This window comes from Rhinatrema bivittatum, unplaced genomic scaffold, assembly GCF_901001135.1.
Source record: "Rhinatrema bivittatum unplaced genomic scaffold, aRhiBiv1.1, whole genome shotgun sequence".
Taxonomy (NCBI): Eukaryota; Metazoa; Chordata; class Amphibia; order Gymnophiona; family Rhinatrematidae; genus Rhinatrema; species Rhinatrema bivittatum.
In genome coordinates this window covers 1,117,542-1,132,604 of record NW_021820249.1, presented here as the reverse complement: position 1 = coordinate 1,132,604, position 15,063 = coordinate 1,117,542, and the positions used below count along the sequence as shown (strand labels likewise).

General features: G+C 44.1%; 1 protein-coding gene across 1 annotated transcript in view; it reads left to right on the top strand.

Moving 5' to 3' along the window:
* Positions 1–8,910, top strand: part of LOC115081289 (B-cell differentiation antigen CD72-like) — a 122,363-nt gene extending 113,453 nt beyond the window's left edge. The window contains exon 5 of the mRNA XM_029585782.1: positions 5,992–8,910. The gene's annotated coding sequence lies outside the window, so the exon portion shown is untranslated. The remainder of the gene's footprint in view (positions 1–5,991) is intronic.
* Positions 8,911–15,063: the final 6,153 nt, after the last annotated feature.

Sequence of the window (15,063 nt, the reverse complement as noted above, 5' to 3'; positions counted from 1 at the left end):
CACTCGCCGTTACTGAGGGAATCCTGGTTAGTTTCTCTTCCTCCACAGCTTGTGTCCCTAGGTGGTCCCTGCGGGTCGGTACGGCAAGAGTGGTATTCAAACAGCAAGCACTGGGGTATGAAAATACAGACCCCTGTGTGCTTACTTGGTAGAGGTTTTGCTAGGAGTAAGAATTTGTTGAGGATAATGTCAGTTTCTTAATAAGATCTCATGCTTTGACTGTTGAGGAGATTAGTGATGGCTTGTAAGCTGTTGTTCCAAAGTGCGATGGCTTTGTTAATAGATTCTGTTATGGGAATAAGAATCTGAACATCGTCTGCATAGATGTAGTGAATGAGGTTAAGACTAGTTAACAGTTGGCAAAGGGGAAGGAGGAAACGGCGGGGGAAACGGCGAAGCTGCTGCCAGGGGGGGCTATAACACGCGCCGCCGGAGCGGCGGGCCACCTGTATATACAATATATACAGCTTCTGAGCAGAGAATTTATTGATGGTGCGTGTTAGGTGGAGTTCGGGAAGGCTTGCCTGAAAAGCTATGTCTTGAGTCTTTCCAGAAAGGTTAGGAGGCGAGGTTCATTTCTGAGATCTCCCCGTGTACAACATTTTGAATTAAATATGCCACTTTATATTGTATGCGATATTGGATGGACATGCACAGCATTCCAGGTCAAACCCTTTTAGAGACGTCAAGCCTCGACAGACAAAGTAAAGAGTAAGAAATTGTTGAACTTGGAGGTGGACCCTTGTCCGAGGGAAACGGCGAAGCTGCTGCCGGGGGGGGGGGGGGGGGGGGGGGGGCAATAACACGCGCTGGAGCCGGTATTTACCCTTAGATGGAGTTTACCCACCCACTTTGGCCTGCATTCCCAAACAAACAGACTACGAGAAAACCCGGTCCCGGCGCGCCGGGGGCCGCTACCGGCCTAACACCGTCCGCGGGCTGAGGCTTGATGAGAAGGACTTGGGCCCCCGAGCGGCGCCAGAGAGGCGATCTTCCGTACGCCACATTTCCCGCGCCCGCCGGACGAGCGGGGATTCGGCACTGGGCTCTTCCCTCTTCACTCGCCGTTACGGAGGGAATCCTGGTTAGTTTCTTTTCCTCCGCGGCTTGTGTCCATAGGTGGGATTGACCTCTGTCCTAGAATGATGTGCCTCTTCATCCAGGCCTAGTGTTCCTACTGGTGTTTTAAGTCCATTGCTGTGCCTGCCTGTTCATCCAGACCTTGTGTTCCCACACGTATTATTATTTCTGAGAGATCTTCCAATTCCTTTGTCATTTTCTGAAGTGCATAAGTAGGGTAGCTAAATGAGGAGAATATTGGAGGGGCGAAGTTCCATATTCAAAGCTGAGTAGCTGTACTTATCTAGTGAAAGTTTGAAGGATCAGGGAAGGCTTGTAAGAATAGCCAAGTTTGTTAATAGATTCTGTTATGGGAATAAGAATCTGAACATCGTCTGCATAGATGTAGTGAATGAGGTTAAGACAAGTTAACAGTTGCCAAAGGGGAAGGAGGAAACGCCGGGAGGGGGGCTATAACACGCGCCGCCGGAGCAGCGGGCCACCTGCCCCCCCTGGGCCTTCCCAGCCGACCCGTTGCCGGTCGCGGCGCACCGCCGCGGAGGAAATGCGCCCTGCGGGGGCCGGGGCCGTCCGGGAGGCGTTCCCCGCCCCTCCCCCACCCCCCGCGAAAGGGGTGGGGGTGGGGGATCCGCCGAAACCCCGGTCCGACCGAACCCGCCGGGTTGAATCCTGCGGGCGGACTGCACGGACCCCACCCATTTACCTCTTTACAATTTCACGCCCTCTTGAACTCCCTCTTCAAAGTTGTTTTCAACTTTCCCTTGCGGTACTTACTTATTTATTTTATTTATTTAAGGTTTTTTTATACCGGCATTCATGAAATCGTTCACATGATGTCGCTTTACAGAAAACAGGGGTGCAAAGAAAACAACCTATAACATAAATACACGTGGTGAAGAGATGCAGTTACAATTAACTGGGGCTATGAACTGGGAGTGTAAGAAATAAAGAGGGATAGAGGAGGTTAATTATATACATGTGTAGAATATAAAAATATACAAGAGTACATTACAAATATGGCGTCCAATATATACAGCTTCTGAGCTGAGAATTTATTGATGGTGTGTGTTAGGTGCAGTTCGGGAAGGCTTGCCTGAAAAGCCATGTCTTGAGTCTTTTCCGAAAGGTTAGGAGGCAAGGTTCATTTCTGAGATCTGGGGGGATGGAGTTCCATAACGGTGGACCTGCTGTGGAAAGGGCTCAATCTCTAAAGGTGCTGTGATAAGTGGTTTTGGAGGGTGGAACAAGGAGGCATCCTCTGTAGGCTTCCCTGGTCGGTCTTGTGCATTTGTATAAACGGAGAGGAATTTGTAGGTCGATTATGGTGTGTTGGTGAAAGATTTTGTATATCAAGGTGATGGATTTGTAAATGACTCTGAACTGAATTGGTAACCAGTGGAGGTCTTTTAGGACTGGGGAAATGTGGTCTCTTTTCCTAGTGTTTGTTAGTAGACGGGCTGCTGCGTTTTGAACCATTTGGAGTGGTTTTGTGCATGAGGAAGGGAGTCCAAGAAATGTAGAGTTGCAGTAGTCTAATTTGGAGAAAATGAGGGCTTGGAGGATCCTGGTTAGTGTCTTTTCCTCCGCGGCTTGTGTCCCTAGCTGTGATTGAACTCTGTCCTCGAATGATGTGCCTCTTCATCCAGGCCTTGTGTCCCTAGCTGGGATCGACCTCTGTGCTCGACTGCTGCGCCTCTTCATCCCGGCCTTGTGTTCCCACAAGTGTTTTAACTCCGTTGCTGTGCCCGTTCCTGCAGGCCTTGTGTTCCTCTGGGGATAGGGAAATACATACAGTAACTGAGTGTAAGCAAGTATGATTTGCATTGAATACAAGAATGTCAGTATATAAAAATGACAAATAAATATAAAAATAAATGAAGTGCTATAAACTTTTTAAAAAAAGAATATAAATCCATAAAAAAAAAATTGTACTATCCGAGTATCAGTGTTCATCCATGTTCCTACTGGTGTTTTAACTCCATTGCTGTGCCTGCCTGTTCATCCAGGCCTTGTGTTCCTACAGGTGTTTTAACTCAGTGGCGGTGCCTGTTCATCCAGGCCTTGTGTTCCTCTGGGGATAGGGAAATACCTACAGTACCTGAGTGTAATCAAGTATGACGTGCTAGAAACGTTTTCGAATAAGAATATAAATACATTAAAAAAACACATAATTACTATCCGAGTATCCGTGTTCATCCAGGCCTTGTGTTCCCACAGGTGTTTTAACTCAGTGGCGGTGCCTGTTCATCCAGGCCTTGTGTTCCCACAGGTGTTTTAACTCAGTGGCTGTGCCTGTTCATCCAGGCCTTGTGTTCCCACAAGTGTTTTAACCTGGTTGCTGTGCCTGTTCATGCAGGCCTTGTGTCCCTAGCTGGAATTGACCTCTGTCCTCGAATGATGTACCTGTTCATCCAGGCCTTGTGTTCCCACATGTATTCTTATTTGTGAGAGATCCTAGGCTCCAATTCGTTTGTCATCAGCTGAAGTGCGTAAGTACAGTCTGAATTCACTAGACGCCAACGGAATTCACTAGACGCCAATGATATTCACTGGACGCCAATGTAAACACCGGGTACACACAACTCTAGGGGTGGACCCGTTCCAGGGAGTCCTTCCCTGAACAAGCATGAGGGTGGAGGTGGGCTTTACTGCACACCCACCTGACGGACCATGCCCATACCGCTGCCAATATTCTAGCATGCATCAGAAAGATGCTGGCGAGCTATCAGTGTTTTAACCTAGTTCCTGTGCCTGTTCATGCAGGCCTTGTGTCCCTAGCTGGGATTGACCTCTGTCCTCGAATGAAGTGCCTGTTCATCCAGGCCTTGTGTTCCTACTGCTGTTTTAACTCCATTGCTGTGCCTGCCTGTTCATCCAGACCTTGTGTTCCCACACGTATTCTTATTTCTGAGAGATCCTCCAATTCCTTTGTCATCTGCTGAAGTGCGAAAGTACCGTCTGAATTCACTAGACGCCAACGGAATTCACTAGACGCCAACGATATTCACTGGACGCCAATGTAAACACCGGGTACACACAATTCTAGGGGTGGACCCTTTCCAGGGAGTACTTCCCTGCACAAAGGAAAGGGAACTCTCTCCTGGGCCAATTGATAAGAAAACCACAATTCTGCAGCCAAAAATAGGCTGGAAATCCTTCCCCCATTGACTTTAATGGGCGACATATGTACATATACCCAACTCATTGGATTTTTTTTATGTCCATATTGGCCGCAAGTGGGACCCCCTTTCGGACATAAGAAATATGAACATAAAATTTTGCTCTGCACATCCCTACCCCATACCTTCTGTTAAGGGTAGTAACTGCCGCTCCATGCAGGTTACTCCCATGCCTTCTGTCAAGGGTAGGAGCTGCCATTCTATACAGGTTACCACCATGACTTCTGTTAAGGGTAGTAACTGCCGCTCTGTGCAGGTTACCCCATACCTTCTGTTAAGGGTAGTAACTGCCACTCCATGCAGGTTACCCTCATGACTTCTGTTAAGAGTAGCTATTGCTGCTCTGTGCTGTTGCCCCTGTGACTTCAGATAAGGGTGGCAACTGCTGCTTCATGCAGATCACCCGCATTCAGAAATATTACATATAAAAGTTTTCAATACTTACCCCTTTTTTCATTTCTATCCTCTAGCCATTAGGATCCTCTGTGTTTATCCCGTGGCCTTTTTAATCAGACTGGTATGAAAATTTGTTTTGGTTTCCCCAATGTACAGTGAAGGGCAGGGATCCAAACCCACATAAATCACGTATGCTGTAGTACAACTACTTTGAAATTTCAGATGGCTCGGCGTTGCTGCAGGAGGATGTAAGGTGGAACCCAATAGCTTGAGGACATAACAAAACATTGCTAGTTTGCACCTGTAGTGGTCTCCCTTAACTAAGGTGGGCTCCTAGAATGTACAAGATAACTGCAGAAATTCAGTCCCCTTCTGAATGTGAAAACAGGGCCTGACTAAAACACTTAGGCCTGGATTCTCTAAGGTCGCAGACCTTAGAGAATCTGGCGGTAGCGGGGGGGCGGTCCTGCGGTAGCCGGCAGCGATCGCACCTCCGCGGCACCTGCGCTGTGTCCGCGGCGTCAGCCCAGGTGCCGCCCCGACTCCTCCTCTTCCGGGGCTGACTCCGCCCCGAGCTAGCTATCGCACGTGAAAAGGGACTTTTTGTGTGTGCGAAACGTCCCTTTTCGCGTGCGATAGCGTTAGAGAATGAACGCCTTAGTGACACTCCAACACTGGTAAACATTGTAAAATAAAAGCCTTCTGAAGTCCCATCAGTACCAACTGCCAGGCTTGATCCTACTAGACGACGTTGCTTCTCAGTGGCGGCCCCCTTCCTCTGGAATTCTATTCCAGGTCATCTTAGGCTCCAGACGAACAAGAAAAATGTAAAATCTTACGTATACTCCATTGCTTATAAACAGGCAACAGTAGACTAAGTTCCACCTATAGTCCTCTTTGAGGTTACTGTCTATATGATGACTATTATGACATTTTGTTTTGTTCTGTTTTTGGTTAGTATTTTATCTTTTATGTATGATTTTTATATTGTTTATGATTTTATCATGAATGTACCACTTGTGAACCGCTTTGATCTAACCCCACTGCCTAAGCAGTCTACAAAAATTTTTTAAATAAATAAATAAAATTAATTGACAGAATTTAATCAATGGAGTTTATGTGTTTGGTATTGCTTGCTCCCCATTTGCTTGTATATGAGTACAATTGAGGGTGCGGGGGTTTTTCACTCCTGTTTTACTTTGTTCTTTGTCTGCCATCATATTCCGTGTTCCTACAGTTTCCAATGCATGCTGAATCCAGGGGAACAGATTATTGTTCCTGAATACAAAGACACTTATGATCTGCAATTTAAACGCTTGCTTTGTGTTTATTTCAGGTTCCCAGCAAAATCGCATGAAATGAGACCAAGCTGAGCATCTGCTGCAAACAGAAGAACAGAAAAAAAAATCTAAAAAAATGCCATGTTGTGTCCTTACGTAACCTTTAACTCCCCCCACTGCCGGATCTTGCAGTGAGCTGGTAGCATGTAGAGTGTGCCCGCTCCAAGGGCCGCGTGGAAGTCTGTGCGTCTGCTCTCCCTTTCGTTAAGCTTAGACCTTGTCCCTCTGCTCAGAGGCCCAGGAGGAAGAGCCCCCTCCGCCTTTTCTCATCCTCCACCCCAGACAGGCACCTGAGCCGGCTGCCAGGAGGCTCAGCCTCCAGTCTCCAAATTTGGGACCACACGGTGATGCCTTGCACTTTCTCCCACCCCTGAGGTTCAGAGTCTGTCCCGGGCCTGAGCGGCGTCAGTCAGAAACAGGGAGGTAAGGGTTCTCTCCTCCTGCTGACTGGTGATAGGGAGGTTGGGGAGCGGTGGGGGTAAGTCCTGTGAAGAGAACACAAAGCCTGGCGATGCTTTCTGTCTCTTGCTGGTGCCATCAGATATTTGTCTAACGACACCGTGTCTCCCTTTCAGCTGCTTGAAGACTCTCAGGAGATTCAAATGCACTTAAACTATGCTCATGTTTAATTTTGAGATCTGTTCCTAGATGGTGTACAAAAATAAGGATAATATTTAGGGTTCATACGCCGCCCTGGGTGCTACGTTCTCAGGCCAGGTTGTTATCTAGCCCTTCCGTGAAATCTGCACGTAGGGAACGGGCATTTTCCTTGCCTGCTCCAATGTTATGGAACAGCTTTCATGACTCTCTGAGACCAGCAGCCTGTATTAAAAGTTTTAAAAATTATTACAAACTCTTTTTGGGTAGACAGGCTTTTGGGGTAGAAGAATGCTAATCTCGGGGTACTTGTGGGGTATAATGACGGCAAGTCGCAGGCCCATTCCTTGTGTTGTTTGTTTTAGTGTCTGATATTTTTACATTTATAACTTCTGTGCATCGCTTCGAACCCTGCCTAAGCACAACTGCACCCAATCAACATTCGTTGGACTGTGGTCACATTTTACAATAGATGAGTCACTGAATTTTGTGGATAGAACCGCAGACAATTAGTATGAGGTTGTGAAGAAGCAGGGTCCTGTTCTCACCTCAGGATTCTGCTGTCCAAGCTCACTTGGATTGGGAGCAGAATGGAGAAAGTGCTTACGACCTCCATGATGGGCAATTATAGTACTTCTCTCGGCTTCCTTCTTTTATTTATTTATTAAAATGCTTATAACCCACTTATAATACTAAAAATCATGCTAAGCGGCGTACAACATAAAAATATCATAAAATGCAGCAATAAAAAACTCATATTTCATTATGCAAAGTATTCATAAATCAAAACCAGGAATCTACCCAGTTTCTGATATCTAAGAACGCTTCTTTAAAAAGGATTGCTTTTAATTTTAATGTTACGCCCCCACCTCAGCCTGTGTTTGTGTCTCTGAGTTCTTCCCAGGCTTGGCATCTGACCTAAGGTGAATATACTTAAGAGTTTCCAACTGGCTCCATTTTTCTGCTTTTATCGCACTGCATACATGGACTGGCTAAAATTGGATGCCTTATCAATTTAGGGGAGGGTGTGTGTGTGTGTAAATTTTGTCACTCAGCAGGGGATCATTTTTAAAAGCTGAGTTTTAGTTGGATAACTCCCAAAGTTAGCTAGTTAAACCTTTTCAAAATTGACCCCATTGTGTATAATAATCTCTTCAAGCCCTTATCTGGAGGTGTATACCCAATGTGTGTATACCAGGAGAAGGCAACTCTAGTCCTTGAGTGCCGCAAGCTGGTTGGGTTTAGTGGCTATCCACAATGAATATGCATGAGATGCATTTGCATGCCATGGACGCAGGGCATGAACATACATCTCATGAATATTCAAGGCAGAAATCTTGAAAACCTGACCAGTTTGTGGCTCTCAAGGACCAGAACGGAATAGCCCTGGCCTATAATAATCTCTCCCAGCCCCGATTTCCTCTGAACTTGAAGTAGAAGCCACATGTGCGCATACAGTAGCCTTTTTCTGTTCTGATCCAGGGATAACAGTAGTGTTTGTTGGATTTACAGGGGGGCAAAGAGCAGATAGCTGTAATTGAGTTATTTCTTCTTATCATCGCAGTGAGCTGAGCTAGAGTAGGTTCCCAACAAGGATGTGCTGGTGTTTTTTTTAATTCATTTTGATTTAGTGCCTTCTTGTGCCCTTCATTCCAACTGGAATTTCTAGGAACTCTGCTAGAATATACTCTGACAAAAGCCTTTCTTCCTTCGGAAAGGATCACTACCTTGATATCTGTGGTGGAAGAAACAGCAAAGGCCATGTTAAGAACGTAGGGCCTTCAAGTGTCGACAGTTCTTGTCACAGTCTTAGCACGTCTCAATGTGAGACAGGCCCAGTGGGGACTCCCTGTGGTCGCAATGCTTCCAAGCCACTCAGGATCTATTAGACGACCCCTCCACTATACCTTTCTAACCTACCTTGTCCTTATACTACTGGCAGAGACCTTCATTCCTCACAAGAAGAACCTTCTTACTCTTCCTTCTGTGAAGGAAAGGGGACTAGAGATGCCACGAGAGAAAAGCCCTCTCTTACCTGGCACCCAGTTTGTGGAATTCACTTCCTCTTAGCCTTCGTATTGAGAAAGATTTTGCTAAATTTAGGAGAACTCTCAAAATGTATCTTTCTATGCAGGCTTTCAATGATAATACCAACTATTTCTGATTAATTTACTCGTCTGGTTATACTTCTACTGAATTTTAGGGATTTTTTCCCTTTTAATTATTTCTGTAAATTTAATGTTTTTTAATGCTGTTTTTAAAATATTTTTTATTAGTTGTTTACTTTCTACTCCTGTTAGATAAACATGTAGCCATCATTTTATATGTATTATTTTTTATCCACTGATATTCTACATTGTTTTAATAGCATTTTCATTATAGTATATTTTATTTTGTGAATGCCATAGGATCTATAGTGTTTGTTAAATGTTAGTTTATAATAATTTTTAAACCTTTGTAAAGTTTGATTATGATATAAAGAAAGGTGACAATAAAGTAAACTAAAACAAAACAAAACAAAAAAAACATGAAACAAATAAAAACAAATGAAATGGAAAAAAGAAAAAGAACATTTTGGCTGCATACCACTGTAAGCAAGTTGAGGGGCGCAGGGACTTCTCTGCTACAGGACACTTCCAGTTCCCTTCCCACTTCACTTCACGATCCTAAGTTCAGGAAAAAGACAACATGTTCTCCTCAGAATTAGACTTTTATTGATCAGATTTGGCAGGATTTAGCATTTAGAAGATAACCATTTCTGTCTCTAATATCCTGGCCACTAACACCAGTTTACCATGGGTGGTTACAAACATGCCATAAACTTTAGTCTACTTAATACGTATGTCTAACTTACCCCTGGTCCCAACTTCAGGAGATATTCCCCTGCTCACCTCTGAAGCAGAAGCTGGCTGGAGGTCTGGAGAATGTGGGCAGGGGAGGAGGCTTGCTTCCTGGTCTGGTATTTGCAGAGCTGCAAGGTGGTTTGGGAAGGAGGCTTGCTTCTGGGTCTGGTACTGGCAAAGCTGCCGAGCAGTCTGAGGGCTTGATTCCAGGTCTGGTCCTGGCAGAGCCTCCGGGCTTCTCTCGGCTCCCCACTTGCCTCAGACTCCATGCCACCATCTGACCCTAGGCAGGGTGACTCCTCTCTCCTGGCCTTGCCTAGTCTTATCCCTCCTCAATAGCAGGGATTGCTGGGGATGCTTCGGGTCTGATCTTTTTCTCCTAATTTTTCCCCATCTGATACTTTCCAGCTGATAAATATGTATAAACATAATGCATAATCATGTAGTGGGTGGAGGGTCTTTGTTACATTGCAGATCTTTTCCCCCTCTTCTTTTCTTTGCTGGGGGTGGGGGTGGGGAGTCCTGCAATATCTGGATCGAGGCTGTATGCCAGCATCAGCATTTTCTCCATTTTAAAATGTTCCCTCTTCATTCAAGGGTGGGGCTTCCTTTGACCTCTAGATTTCCCTTGGCAAATCCCTGACTCCTTCTTATGAGCTTAAGTCGCTGCATTGTCCCTCTGCCTTGGTTTTATTTACACAGGAGCTTACAAACAGGCAGATCTTGATAAGCATCCTTCTGTTCTGGTTTATTTATTGTATTTATTTATTTAACTCTTTTCTATACCGACCTTCATGGTACTAACCATATCAAATTGCTTTACATAGATCGGGGGGGGGGGGGAATTATAACATTAATCAATAATTTAACAAAAGGAGCAAAGTTACAATCAACAAGGTGGATAAACTTGGAAGCTTAGGTAGCCGGAAAATAGTGTAGGGGGAGGCAATTAACCAAGAACAAAATAAGATGAAGAATTAGGAGATTCTATGTATTAGATACTTAGTAAGAGGTTCCTGTTGCATAGCTAGTGAGGTATGGCTAAGGTCCATTAGTATGTTTCGGAGGATTACGGGAAGGCTTGACGGAAAAGCCAAGTCTTGAGTTTTTCCTAAATGTTAGATGGCAGGGCTCCAGTCTAAGATCTGTGGGGATGTTGTTCCAGATGGCTGGGCCTGCTCTCGAGAATGCCCGGTCTTTTGTCATAGTGAGACGTGTGGCTTTGGCTGGGGGGGGAGGGCTTGCAGAGTTCCTTTGTATGCTTCTCTAATTGGTCTGGTGGAAGTGTGGAGTCTGAATGGGATTTCGAGGTCGAGCTGTAGCTGTTTGTAGACAGTTTTGTGTATTATGGTGAGGGATTTGTGTAGGATTCTGAAGTTTACTGGCAGCCAGTGTAAGTTTCGGAGGATGGGTGAGATGTGTTCGTGGTTGGTGTTAGTTAAGATTCTAGCCGCGGCATTTTGTAACATCTGTAGAGGTTTGGTGGTGGAGATGGGGAGTCCGAGGAGGAGAGCATTGCAATAGTCTATTTTGGCAAAGAGCATGGTTTGTAGGACTGCCCTGAAGTCGTGGAAATACAGGAGGGGTTTGAGCCTTTTTAAGACCTGGAGTTTATAGAAACAATCTTTGGTCGTGTTACTAATAGCTTTCTTTAGGTTTAGGCAGTTGTCGAGGATTACACCGAGGTCTCTTACATGTGTGACCTGGGTGTTGGGGTGGATCCGTGGGGGGAAGTTATCTTGGTTGGAGGAAATAATGCCGCTAAGACCGAACTCCTCCTTAAGGACCAGGTTCAGACTGGTGAGAAGGCTGGTGATGGATTGTAGGCAGTTGTTCCAGAAAGTGAGTGTTTTTGAGATGGATTCTGTTATAGGAATCAGAATCTGAACGTCATCTGCGTAGAGGTAGTGTATTAGGTTTAGATCTGTTAGCAGCTGGCAGAGGGGGAGGAGGTAAATATTGAAAAGGGTAGGTGATAAGGATGATCCTTGAGGTACACCTAGTGAAGATTTTATGATGGGTGATTCTTTATTGTTAATTTTGACTTTGAAGCTTCTGTTGCTGAGGAAGGAGTTAAGCCATCTGTGAATCGATCCTGATAGACCTATGTCTGAGAGGCGATTAAGAAAGATGGAGTTGTTGAGGTGTCGAACGCCACCGAGATGTCTAGAAGGACTAGTAAGAATGAGTGACCTTTGTCTTGTCCCATGATGATATGGTCTGTTAGGGAGATGAGGAGGGTTTCCGTGTTGCGTGATTTGCGAAAGCCATATTGAGAAGGATATAGGATTTTGTGTTCTTCCAAGTATTCTGGGAGCTGGGTGTTGACCAGTTTCTCTGTGAGTTTGGCTAAAAATGGGAGATTGGAGATGGGAAGGAAGTTGGATAGTTCTCTAGGATCTAAATTAGGTTTCTTGAGGAGGGGTTTGAGAGAAGCGGTTTTTAATCTGTCTGGGTAGATACCTTGTGCTAGAGAGCAGTTTATAATGTTAGCCAACGGTCTGGAGATGGTGTGTGGGATAAGTAGCAGAAGTTTAGTTTGGATATTGTCTGCCAGGTGGCTAGATGGTTTCTGTCTCTTAAGTAGGGACTCAATCTCACTGGAAGAGATTAAATCAAAAGTGTCGAGATTGGCTCCGGGAGTGGTTGGGGATATTGGAGAGTGTAGAGGGGGAGGTTGTGTTGTTGGGGAGGAGTGCTAGGGTGTGCTAGGAGTGCTAGGGTTTAAAGTTCCCATCTGGGCAATGTTTCTTTTCTTTAGCTGTGACAGTGTTTTGGCCTGTCAAACTGGTCAGCCTACTCCTTGGCTATTATGATTCATATTAGGTGCTTTCAGTGGTTAAACATGGGATATCTGTAATGAATATATTTCCCACAGATTCTTTTTGGTTTCTCAAGTATGGTTGTCTTATTTATTTTTATTTATTTAACAAATTCTATTCCACTTATCTACTAACCTAAGTGGATTACAACACTACATACATAATAAAAGTAGTCAATAAATATACAGTAAAATGACATAATGCAATCATATTAAAACACAAAAAAAAGTGCTGTAAAATACAAACAACACATGCTCTGAAATAAATTGCACAGTTAGTTGAAAGGGCTCAAATCAGTTGAGAGAGAAACTTCGAATCTGTATCAGTATCTTCTAAACACTCTAAAATGACCTTTCAATTTCTTTCTATCCTCAGGTAAAGTGGAGACAGTTTTAAGCTCCCGCGGAAGGTCATTCCTGACCTGCCTTAGGAAGGGAAAAGTTAATAGAAACCTGGAAGATGATCTTAAAGTAGGGGTAGGTTGATACATTTTTAGAACTGAATTTAGGTGGCCAGGTGCTAAACCATTAGCAGCTTTGAATAAAAATAGAGTAACAGGGAGTTTTCCACTGGCACTTCAATTCTTAAAAGCGAGGTAATCACTCTGAATGCTTTAGCAGTTTTCTCGGCATTCCATGCCATGTCAAACAACTTATATCACTGGTATGGTACAAGGGTCTGTTCGCAGGTGTTCTGCTGATCCGGTAAAAGTTGAGAACTTGATCTCCGGCTGGATGTAAGTGCATTGCTTTAGGCTTGCTAAGGGAAACCTCTTAGTGCCTTGCTTCCTTCTCAGGGAAGAGAAGGTTTTTATTTTCCCTTCTCCCGGTGACTTTACTTCTGTAGCTGCTTTCATCCTCAATTGTCCTCAGTCTCCTGCTGGATTCAGGGACTCATCTGTGGAGAACTCACACTGGCACTTTGCACTGGCCTGCAACCCGGATATCACAAGACATGGGGGCCTGTGGCAAACTATGGCATCTCACATTATTTGCAACAGATTTCCTGTGGTAGGAATTGGCTCCCAGCAGCAAGTAAGAATTTTGTCCTGCATAAAGGGAGTGCTATTCAAATACCTGTTCTGCAAACCATGAACGTGTCATTTTGTGTCTGTTCCAGACAAGTCAATGTCACATTTGGGTTGTACACTCCACTGAAGAATGAATGGTTCCATCCCCTCTGCATCTATACAGTTAGCTACGAGAGACACACTGCCCTGGTAGCTGATTTATTTGGAAGTTGTCTAGCACAATTTATCTTAACCATGGCTGCACGCATCCTGGCTTTGCACTCAAAGTGAGGTCACTTGGGGATTTTCACCTCTCTCTGTGGAGGGCAATAAGGGTAAACCTGAAAGCTGTGAGGGTTCATTGACTGACAAGGTGGTCCTTGTCCATACAGTTATTAATTCTACTTTGTATAACAAGAGGTTGTTCTATTGAAGGATAAGGCAATCTTTAGCAGTGGGACTTAAAGTCCTATGCCAAGTGATGAGGAGTATGTCTTGATGGTCAGACTGAACCTGGTCTATAACTTTAACTGCCCTGGTCATAGGCGAAGTCCAGATTCTCACAGATGCAAACTCCTGTGGCATTCGTGTTTCCATCTCTTAACAGAGAAGTATCTGGACTTTTTCCTCCAGATATTCTTACTCTAGACTGGAGTCTAGGGTTTGTATTAGATTTCCATTGAATTTCCCAGTTTACATAGCCAAATGTATACTGAGAAGGTGTTGGACTGATTGGTTGAGACAGACTCAGAGGAAGCTCCCTGAGTGAATGTTCATCAGGGAGTTAGTACAGTTAGGGACTTATCCAATGTTGATCTCTACAACTTTGGATCTGCTTCTCTATTCCTGTAATTCCAGAGTTTATCTACCTGTATATATTTTCTATTCCTTTGGCATCCAGAAGGGATTTCAGGGGAGAAGCCATGGTATGAGATGAAATGGTCATAACATATGTCTTTGAGTTAAGGTCCATGAACCTTTTCCCTGTTTTGACAGAAACCTGTTCATAATGTTTTCTGCATTTTCATGGGTCAGTTGGTCGGCTGATGTGATTCACTTTCACTTAGGTGACATTGGTGTTTATTCCAACATGTGTAGATAGGCCTGTCGAAGGATGGCCTTATATGTGCTCTATATTGGGGTCAAAGCTCAATCGCTGAGCCTTCTACTGTGTTGTGGGATCTCAGCACGGTGCTCCCAATGGTTGGTAGTTATTTTGTGCCTCTGCACTCCTTTTATCATAATATCTAACCTGGAAGATCAGTGTATTTTTTTTTTATTAGTGGTCACTCAGCATGAGGGTGTGCCATTGACCTTGGTGCTTTTCTCAATTTCTTCAAAGTTTTCCCCCAGAACATTGGCTAAGAAATCCATGATTTTTAGTTTCCTTATGAATTTGAAAAGTTCTACTCGAGTTTTAAAAGCATTGTATGCAGGTGATGGAACAAAAGATAAACCTTTCTGGAGTGCTTTTTCCTCAGATGTTGTAAGAATGTGAGATGAAATGTTGACAATGGTACTATTTTTACTATATTTACTATATTTCATTACATCCTCGGTAGACCTACCTAATACTGGTTGTTGTATTGATTGTGTTGTTGATAATGGGTATTTCTTCCTCTCTCTCTTCCCCTCCATGTACTTCGTCCCCTTAAAAAAGGACTATCCCAATTATTGTACTGTTTTACATGTTACACCACATATATGGATGTTACCATTTTATATGTCAGTTTTAAAATATGTAATTTTTTTTATGATTTATATTTGTTTTTTTTCATTCTTTATTTCATAATTTCA